The 11,356-nt window shown below is 36.7% G+C and overlaps 1 long non-coding RNA gene across 1 annotated transcript; it reads left to right on the top strand.

The window, feature by feature from the left end:
- The first annotated feature begins 2,841 nt into the window (after positions 1-2,841).
- Positions 2,842-11,356, top strand: LOC127942731 (uncharacterized). Its single transcript, XR_008149383.1, has 3 exons — positions 2,842-3,332; positions 10,640-10,749; positions 11,056-11,356. It is a non-coding gene; the product is annotated as an uncharacterized LOC127942731 (long non-coding RNA).

The following is an 11,356-nucleotide window of genomic DNA, read 5'->3' as shown; positions in this document are numbered from 1 at the left end:
CTTCAAAGTTTTGGTGACTCGAGAGTTACAACCTTCTAACTTTAAGAGTTTCGGTGGCTTTCCCCCTTCTTTCTTTGTAGTCCATCAAACTGATTCAAAGAGACATATTGATCCCTCTGCCTTATATGACTAATTCCAACTGAGCTCCACATCATCAAACGCTCTCTGAGATGCTCGGATTCGCTATCAGCCGCAGTGACACAAAGGTGGAACTCACCAAGGCGCCCATCTGTCCATCTCGTCATGCTGTAAATAATACGGTTTGGCATTTGCTCCGGTTAGCATACGATTACCACGCCTTTCACAGTAGTTGTCACACCATATCAGGAATTTCATCTCTACTTAAAAGAAGCAAATTGTTTTTGTTTGTTTTTTTTTTTTTACAAGCTTCGTGTCATGTCCAAAACGATGGTACTGTAGTGTGGTTCGTTTCTGAATAATTCAGTAATTTGTTAATGATTCATATATCAGACAAACCGCATGACCTCTTCGCTTCCCATTTTAGAAATCCCAGCATGCACCACTCCAGCTGTGAAACCTGGCAGGTGCTTTTTTCTCATCATGTTTTTCTTCCACAGCGTTTCAAGTGTAGGCAAATGCTACAGCCCCACACTGAGCAGGATTTTGATGTAAAGTGATTTTCGTTGCCTAAATATAAACTGAACAGCATGAAAGGGAAATCGGAAAATCTACTGCGATGAGCTTTACATGTCATCTGCCATTTTTAGAAAAGTCGTTGTTTTTGGACTTGACTGGAAGAGACAGTGTTGGTTCAACAAGGCAATGCAAAACAAATCAGCCAGATTGGTGGATGAATCGTTCACATTGGTTCGTTGAACCAGTTTTAACAATTCATTGCGTTATTTCAACCAGTTTTTGAGTTCAATTTATTTTAGTTTATTTTTACTCAAAATAATGAATAATTTAGGAATCGGACCATGCAAATGTAGTTGAAATCCCACCCGAGGTTACATTACCAGACAATTACTTATTTATTCATTTCCCAACAATTAATTACAAGAAGAGTTCTAAAGCAGAAACGGTGGCAACTAGAATACGTATCAAGGAATTATGAACGTGTGTGCACTACAGGAAGTAACATTTACCTCCAGAGAGCCTGCATTTATTATGCTCCGCTTGTATGCAGTCCTGACCTTTACCCACAGTCCTGCACTCTCCCATTGGCACCATGCAGTCATTAACATGGTTTAACCTTTCATATGCATCAGTGAAGAGAGACAGACAGAGAGAGAGTCTGCGGTCCTTGTCTGTATTGGTATAAGCAGTCTGAAAACTAAAAAAAACTCATGGAAAAACACCACAAGAATCGGCATGATGGAAGTTGAGAGGGATGAACCTCAGAGAGAAGGATGCTGGGGACGGATGATAAAACGATGGAGTTCAGAGACACTGACGAATGGCACAGTCGCTGCCATCAGATATGTTGGCTAAAAATAACGAGGAAACAAATCAACATGTCGGGCCAAGGTAGAAACGGAGGAGGGAAAAATGAGGGAACAGAAGAAGACGGGTCAAGCAGAAGACAGCTTGGCCGATGCAATTACCAGCTGCCACTGGAGACCCCTGGGGAACCGCAGGTCCTTCTGAAGGGTGTAGTCAAGATCGCCCCTCAGATCTACTCCATCCGAGTAGTCCACTCTAAATCATGTTCTTGACTGGAGATTGCTAAACAGCTGAAACCATTTCAAGCTTCAGATAATTAGTTTGAGTCATGAGATGTTTAGAGTTCACCTTTTCTGGATTGCTGGAGACTTCCTATAGTGGCCGACAATTTACCTCAAGTTTATGTTTGAGACAATGTATTCCGAAACCCAGTGAACATCATGACTGTAACAAAGTGTAAATATAACTTAAGCTACCATTTGTGGTCATTATAAAGCAGTGTGTCCACATGTATCCTTTTGCAGAGAAGGCCCCATAATGCACTACAACACGCTCAGTGAGGGAGAGGGGAAACCCATCTAAGATGGAAAACTCACGGTAGTATGGTAAATTGTTTAGATTTATATATAATTTTCTCAATACTTAAAATTATAGATTAAATAAATGTTAATTCTAAACTAAAATTGATTTAGCCAAAATGTGTGTATGCTCTTTGGTTATATGCTTAGAGTATATTTTGTTAGCTTAGCAAGCATGCTAACAGAATACTCTCGACATCAATTATGAGTTGTCTCAGGAGGTATGAATGATTAAGTATAAGATACCATTTTTGGCAACATTCTGAGGCAACATTGAAAGTATTGTTTGCATATGCACTGAGACAAACAACAACAAAAAGCATCCAAGACCTACTGTAGCAAGATCATCAAAAAAACAGAACCAATTTCCTTGTGATTTAATGAATGTTTCAGTGTGGAAAAGCATTGAAATTTGATCAATGGATCTAATATTAATTGAGTCAACAAGGCAAGATGGTGCTAGGTTTTTTTTGTTTTGTTTTTGTTGTTTTTTTCACAAGACAAAATGACCCATTTTCCATCATATTTTGTCGCCTCCAGAGCAGTATCTTCTTCTTCATTTTTATTTATTTCACTCTAGTGCTTAACATACAAAAACAACTAGCCTGAGGTTTTTCTATATGGCCATTAAAGGGAAAGATTTGGTTTGGCTAATTTGATTAGCAAGATTGAATATCAGTTGACTAACCTGCTCTCCAAGCATGGAGCAAATAATGAAAAATTGAGTTACGATATTGTAGCATCTTATTTTGTTGCTGTGGATGAAGTGGAAGAGGAAAATCATGAAAATCTTGTAGAAGAAGAATATTTTTACATAATTCGGATAACAGTTTTATTGACTCAGGTTTGATGGAGTTGCTGCTGACGGCCTGGTTAATAAGGGAAAAAAAACTGTCGGCTATGATAATTAGCGGTGTAGGATGCAGACATTAACGCAATGCTGGAGGGAACTTCTGTTATGCTAATTGGTGTTAAAGTTTTTAATTCAGGGAGAATTAACATGATTCACACTCACAAATAGCTCTCAGCGTTGAATTTTTGAGAAATGGTTGGAGTCAAGCAGAAAGACAGGGGGAATGTGAAGTGACTGGGTGGTGATCAGAATTTAATCAGTAAGAACTGATTGGTTGGGCTGGATGATTGACAGCTCTACTCCATCTAAGGGCCTAGATGGCCTATCTTCGGCTTTCAGTAAATTTCCAGGTACCCTCCGGGAGCCAAAACCTTGGTGGGAAAATTGCAAACTTCTGATAATGGTTCAGCGACGGAGCGAGAACATATACTCTCTCAGTATTAACCTTAACAGGAAGTTCCTGAGTGTGAGACTATCCTGGAATGCCCTTCAGCAAGGTAAGATGTTTTTAAAATCAACAGGAAATCAAATTTGAAAAACTCTATTTTCTTTCATAGCACACTTTTCGTGGTCTTATTGTGTTTGATTCTGCACAGCATGGCATTCCAAAGAGAAGATTCAACCAATGTGATTTTACTCATGATCCCTTCTTATGGAAACGGTGGACTTTGTGACAGTTGTACAAAAAATGAAGAGTTTAATTTGAACTTAATCTACATCCAAAATCGCATACTAGTTTGTTCAATATATTATGAATGTGTGAACAATACCATATTCACCATGTTATTGAAATGTGTGTCGCTTTCCTGTCTAGTGACGACTTGGGATAGTAAAATGTCCAGCTGAGATTATGAAGCACCCATCTAATAAACTAGTTAGTCATCCGCATACTTTTATGAATTAGGAAATACTATTATTTTCATGTACTGTTTTTTTTTTTTTTTTCAACTACTAGGGAAGTAGGCATATTTGGACACAGGGTTAAAGCTTACAATGAATTTAGCTGTATGCTAATACTTACATACCTGTACAAACATATTAATGCTATGCTTGGTCTGTGGAATCAATACTTTTTATATAAAAGAATGTTAGTATAAGTGTTATAAGACAGATATGCTATATTATGTGTTGTGAATTTAGCTTCATGCTAATGCTAAAACCCAAATAGTAACATTATGACAAACATGGCATTATGCAGAGCTGGGTAGATTACTTACAAATTGTAATCCATTACTGAATCCATATTGCATGAAAAAATATATATAGTATATATGAAGTATATATGACTGAACCTAAAAGGTTAGTAATCATATATTTAGCTAGTAATGCTATATGCTAACGCTCCTGTAGCAAAACACAGATTTAAGATGTAGCAGCAGGTCATACGACATATACTCAGAAGTTTGTCCTTTTGCTTTTTAATCTGTCATAAAAATAAACTTAGCCTTGATTTAGCTAGCATATGACTAGCCTCTTGGTTTGAAATGAATTAGCCCACAATTATTTAGCATCTTGGGTCCTTTTTTTTCACCTTTGATGAGAAAATTAACTCTTATACCCTTTCTATAAGGTGAAGAAGTATAAAGGACAATAAAACAAGTATTGGAGTTTCTTCTTATGTTATTCGTTTATTTTGCTAGTTCAGAGACTTCAAGAGGTTTTGAGCTGTTTGGAGAGCAGTGCTTTCTGTTAATAATTTGGAGTAGATCCCCATGAGTGAGCGCTGTAAATCTCCCAGGCACCCCTTCTCCTGAAAATATCTCTGTAGACGGTAACACGCACACTTGGAGCCAGTGCACAGTGTCACTCTTTTCTCTTTTGGCTCGTGATAAGCAACCCATCAGGGCTTTGCAGAGGTTTAGCGGTTTGAACTTCACAGCTTCTCTCTTCCTCTTGGGAGAAAAGTAAGTTGTATTTAAATTGGCAGACGTTTAACATGGAACCGGCAATACACACAAAAATAAACACACGTGCTCAAACTAAAGGGATTTTTTTTTAGCTCAGATAAGCCTGAATATGTTGGGGAAAAGTTAAAATTACAGAAACTTTGTCTGCATTGCTCTTTAATAGCTTGTTCTGTCCTGGGAAATCAGAATATATTGCCTTTCACGGCTGATTTTGTGCAGGAAATGGTTTTGGAAATACAAAGCTTTGAAGGCGTTGCACTGTACACCATTTTGTCATTAAAACAGGGAGCATTTGCAGCAGATTGTGTGTGTTCTGTTGTATGTGCAGCGGGATTGTGTGAAGCGTTGTGTGTTTTTTAGCAGCTGAAAAGAGCCGAAGTGTAAATGTGCTAGCACCAAGGAGGAGTTATGAACAACAGACCCTTCGGTTCAGTTGAATACTCCCTTGAGAAATGCAAAGATGTAGTGTCTGGAGGCAAACAGAGACTGTAGAAGCAACAAACAACAAAAAGAGAGAGAAAGAATAAAAGCAAATGAGAGAGAGAGAGGTGGGCTAAGTTCAGAAAGGAATGTTGGCGTATTGCATATTCTATAAAAAAAAAAAAAAAAAAAACATGTGGAACAATATACATACTCAAATTTAAAACATTAGAACATGAAGTTATGTCACATCACATTTATGAAAAAATCCCAAAATCTAAATTCTTCTAGAAAGCAATAACATTAAAATGAGATCAAATTTAGCATAAAATTTCCACATAACATCACTAAGGAGATCTCCTTTAGATCTCAGTGGCTTCTCCCAGAAAGCAATGAGTTCAAATGAAGACTCTTGCATTTCTTTCTTTTAGAAAAAAATATATGAAAGATCTTGTTTATATTGCAATTGTTTTCCTGAAATGGCATTGAGATTCAATTAAGCTCAAATATAGACTTTTGCATGTTTCTGATAAAAAAAAAAATTGGTGAGATCTCTTTTGGATCTCAATTGTCTCTCTGAGGTAGCAATGAGATGAAATTGTGACTTTTCCATGTCTTCCCATACAAAATAACTTATAAGATCTTTTTTATATCTCAGTTGTTTCCCTGAGATAGTAAGGAGATGATATTGAGATCAAATTGAGACTTGCATGTATCCTTGTAAGATATAACCAACCAGATCTTTAGATCTTGATTGTTTCTCTGAGACAGAAATAAGATCAAATGGAGACTTTTGCATTTTTCTTCCCATAAGAAATCACCCACGAGATCTCATTTATACCTCATTTGTTTCTCTGAGATAGTAATGAGCTGAAATGACTTTTGCATGTCTTCCCATAAGAAATTACTCTGAAGATTTCTTTTATGTGTCAGTTTTTTCTCTGAGATAGCAATGAGATTGAATTGAGATCAAATGACATTTGCGTCTATCTTAGTAGAAATCACTAGTGAGATCTCTTTTAGATCGAGTTTGTTTCTCAGAGACAGAAATGAGATCAAATGGAAATATTTTACCTACTTAAATGAAACATACTGTAAATGTGATCTCAATTAAATCTTGTGAGCGCTAAAAGAGCAACATGATGATTTTCTATGCATAAATAACGCAACTGTTATTTATATATATAGAATATTAGCATACAGTCCACAGAATGCATACTACTTTCAAAAGCAGAAGGAAGTAAGCTGAATATTCCAGGAAGACACTTGCATATTCCCGTACTTTCTCAGAGGGTGTTTCTGAATGACTGGCTTCCCTGCTGCTGTTTCTCGGGATCTCAAGGTCTTCTGTATAAGTAGCAGTTACTCTCCAACTCTGGCCATATTCACCTCCCCTTGTATTTGTGAGCTGTGCTTGCCCCCCATGTGCAAAACTGATCATATTCTGCTCTATTTCTCATCATCTCCATGCGGCAAATTGCTTGTCATGGCCTATTTGAGGGTCTCCAGCCCTGGTACAGAGCAGCTGGGGAAAAGTGTGCATGTGTTAGGAGAGCAAGGGAGCGTTGCAGAGATGATGCAAACTATAATTACACTATGACTCACACTCCAAATGACCTTTGACTTCAACAAGTCGAGTTAGAGAAACAGCTAGTCACAAACTGTTCCAGCTAAAGAAGACAAAGACTGTATATGGAATTATATTCCGGACTTTATTCAAAAGGAATTGCAAATTGTATTTGCAATTGCGTTTTCAATTTGTGGACGCATAAAATGTGACATAATCCAAACGCAAATGCAAATCGCGCATAACCGTTTGCAGTTTCGTTTAAGCAAACGCACAGTGTCTGCCAAATTTAAAATGGAAATGCAAAGTTCGTTTGCGATTGTTTTTCCCATATCTTACGAGCTAGGAGCTTGTCATATTTAAATAGCAATATTAATAACCACATTTGCCTTTTCACTCTCTCTACACTGAGCATGAAAACTGCCAAAACTCAAATGGAATCGCAATTCCTTTTGCATTTGAATTTCCAAGGTCTACACTAAAACCTGTCAATCAAGTGACAGGGGTGGGGCCATTTTATTGGGCGTGTTTGCATTGGGAAGTGACGTCACATTTGGATGTGGATTATGTCACATTTTACGCATCCACAAATTGAAAACGCAATTGCAAATACAATTTGCAATTCCTTTTGAATAATGTCCGGAATATCATTCCATAACTGTAATCAAGCTGTCATGCAAATGAAGAATGATTGTTTTCGTTGGATTTTGAAATGTGATGTTTTTGATAGATTCGTATCTTTGTTTTTGAATGTCCTATCTCTCTCTCTTTTTCTTAGTTTTGTTCGGTTCGTGTCTCAGTGACGACCCTGTGTTTGTGGGGGTATTCTCCTATAACATTCCCTGAAGAAAGCAGAAATTGAATTGCTTCAGAATTAAATATATAAATACATTTCACACGCATTGAAGGTCTGCCTTCAAGGTTTGCATACTTGTTTTATAGAAAATAATATAATATAAAAGACAATTGTTTATAGAAGTCATGCTTTATAGCAAACCGGTATACCAATCTGTTTTGCTATCATGGACGTCGTTTTTTGGTTGTGTTTTTCTAATCGCTCAGAATCTGAACACCAGCAAGTTGTGCTAGAGGTGCCTTTTTATTTTTATTTTATTTTATTTATTTTTTTATAGATTTTGGTTCAGCTTAGATATCGATTTCGGAATCAACCCGTTTTTGTCTGTTTCTCTATCTACCTGACTAAGTCAAGTAATCAAGCTTCAATATTTTATCATGTCATCGATATGGATCCGCTGGAAATCCAGCTGATGTGGTCATGGCTTCTGTTAGGATGTCGCCTGATAAGTGTGAGTGGGACAAATGGATGTGCTACTGCAGGACAAACAGTTTAATTAAACCCAGCGACAGGTCATTGATTTCCACGTGTCAAAAGTCACATAGATTACAAAAGATTACGGAGAGGATTTTAACAGCACACTTACATAGCTATTTTTAGAGTTTGTGTGTGTCCATGTGCATTTTATGCCTATTCTGTATATTCTGTGATTTAAAAAAATAAATAAATAAAAAAACATAAAAATTAATTTGTTCTTTTAGAAAATCAAATTGTGTATATATATATATATATATATATATATATATATATATATATATATATATATATATATATATATTTTTTTTTTTTTTTTTTTTTTTTTAAGTTGCAAGTACCAAAAAGTGCAAGGCACAAATATTGTAGGCCAATTTTTTTTTTTTTTTTTTTGTCTTTTTTTTTTTTTTTTTGCTTGTTCATATATAAATTACCACATCTTTTGTCAGCTAGTCATAAACTGTGCCAGGTTAAAGTCCAATACTGTAATCAAGCCGTGCACTGTGCCAAATCAACAATTTTTAATAATAATAATAATAATAATAATAATGCATATATTATTTTTCTCATTATTAATAATATTATTATGAATGAGACCTTTGAGATAGCAAAAGCTTTAAATGGAGACCATGAAAAGAGTATTATTGTTGTTTACTTTTATTTTTACTTGTTTCATATTTCACTACAAAATGAAAAATTTATAATGATATTTTCCATAAATGTTAGTATATTTTTAGGATTCAATACTAATTCAGTTAAACAGTGAATATACTGTTTATTATCATTATTATTATTATTTATGGTCACCGTATCATAATGATCATGTTTTTTTTCCTTCTTCTTTTTCTTCCTCCTCTGTGGATATTAAACCACAGGCTTGTTATTATTATAAATCTTTTTTTTTTTTTTTTTTTTTTTTTATCCTTGAAGTTTCCTGTTCATACCAGTGAATAAACGGAGTCCCACTTTTTCACGAGCATTGTTCAACTCCATTTTCCTCATGCTTTTTGCATGGTCATTGTCATAAAAAGGAATGTCATTGAAGTAATCTTGCAACATATATTAAATACTTTTGGACTAAAAATGTGAAACTCTTAGAAATAAATAAATCCGTCCTTTTGGGAGATGATCAGTATGTTTTGAAGAGATTTATTATGCATAGCCAATGTAGACGATCATATAAAGTAACGATTCGTAACAAGTAGTTGGTTTCTTTGGCGGTATTTGCTCGACCCTACTAACCCTGCAATGGCTAGTGCTCACCTTCAACTGCCAGATTTCAGTAACTCAAGTGAATGTTGCTCAACAGAATTAATATTCATGACCCAAGCTGCTCCTGGCACAGTTGACAGAGCCGCTGACAGAACGAAAACTCCCTCCCGCTTTCAAATGCCATCTCATGTGAGTGTATCCGTGGCAACAAGGCGTTTAAAATGGTGTCATACTTGAAAAAATAAATAAAAAGCTGTTGAGATTTCTAATGTTTTCTACTGAAGCTCGAGTTGCTCTTTTGTTCATTTTGAATCATGCTGGGTTATGGGTTATCAGATGTTGTTCATGTCATGCGCTGCTGTCATCAAAGCTGACAAACCAAAGACTAAGAGTTCATAAATTTATGCTTATAGAAGCATTTTCACTTGATGGTGTTTGTCATGGTGGGAGCCTGTCCTCCAACAAAAAACGACAATATAGGTCATTTGTGCAAGCATTTATTATGACCTATATTTACGTTTTAAAGTTAAGCGCCCTCTAGCAGGCGTAAAAATAATGACAGTATCGCGTTGCGTCTGTCGTCATGAATTGACGTATAACGTCATTACCAATCAAAACGAACGTTTATTTAAATGCTATGTGTGGGCGTTTTACACCGATCTCAGTATTCCTTCATATTTTATTACTGTAGGTGGCTTATTCGTTCGAATGACCACACCTAACCCCACCCCTAAACCTAACCCTCACAGAAATCATGCTAAATTATGATTTATTGAGCATATACATTTTCTTGCACGTCCGTTCCCTGGGATCGAACCCATGATAGCATGATTACAAATCAAGGTATAACGCAATAATCTACTAACTGAGCTATACGAAACGCAAACCAGAGGGCAAATAAAAGAGTACAAAACATTCATATGAAAACGAACTTTTGCCGATAGGGGCGCAATTGTAGTATACACTCTGATGGGTCGTATTTCAGGGATTTGGACAAACGACCTATACAAGCGTATTGGTTGGAGGACAGGTTGTTATTTATTGGTGTATTGGTTTTTGTGTGTGACCATGATTATTTATTATTGTTATTGGTTGGTTGGTCTTTTTATCCATATTTGTGTACACGATGGTGCCAGTTTGTGTACAGTATTTTATACAGTATGTGTGTTTGTGTTTTTTTAACTATGAGCATTTGACCCCCAATGTATGCTAGAGATTAACCCATGATGACTGCAGGTGGGTACCAATGTTTATTTTCTCTTTCGTCGTTTTAAAAGTCATAACTGTGACATTCGACTTTGAAAGTGCCCTTATAAAAACTGTATATTGTACTCTTCTTCTGCCTCCTGTTATCCCTTCGCATGAAAGATTCACCTGTCAGAAAGAGAAAGACCGAGATTTCTGTCACAACCTTTTCGCTCAGACGGTTTCACGGTGGTCAGGCTGATCAAACGCAGCCCAGATGACGGACTCTGCAGGTCAGTGGAAGTGGAGAGGTCAGAAACACACACAGTCTCATAAACACACTCTCGAACACATTTCGAGTCAGCGTGAAATCCCAATTGACCTGATTTGCTTTTCCTCCCTGATTCCTGATGCATCATTTTCTGTCACATTACGGAAATAATATGGCTTGTAAATGTCGTTTCATGTTGACTTTGAAGCACACAATCTCATACACCGTGCTTTCACAAATAAATGCACACGCAGCAGGTGTGACGGAAAAGTGCCGTCGCTTAACTTTATCGCTTCTTTTCCTCTCGCTTTGCTTTTTTTTTCTCCAGATCCCTTGAAGATCAGACACCAAGACAGGCTTGTCAGTCAGCAGGAAACATACCACATCTAACCCTTGAGACACCTTCCCACAGGAGGGAAGCCGTGAGAGAGACTCCAGGGTGTACCTGCAGCTTTATCTCTCCTTTCATAAATCCACCGACTGCCTGACCTTTGACCTCTGGTATCTGTAGATGCCACACCTGTAAGGCATCACTCAGTTCCGACTGACTGCATTTATTATCTGCATTTATAACAACTTTTTATAAACCAATGGGGTGAATCTCAAGGTTGTGTCCTCTTTCCCCCCAA

Source organism: Carassius gibelio, chromosome A22, assembly GCF_023724105.1.
Source record: "Carassius gibelio isolate Cgi1373 ecotype wild population from Czech Republic chromosome A22, carGib1.2-hapl.c, whole genome shotgun sequence".
Taxonomy (NCBI): Eukaryota; Metazoa; Chordata; class Actinopteri; order Cypriniformes; family Cyprinidae; genus Carassius; species Carassius gibelio.
Note: the sequence above shows the minus strand (reverse complement) of the source record. Positions and strands in the feature narration are given on the sequence as shown.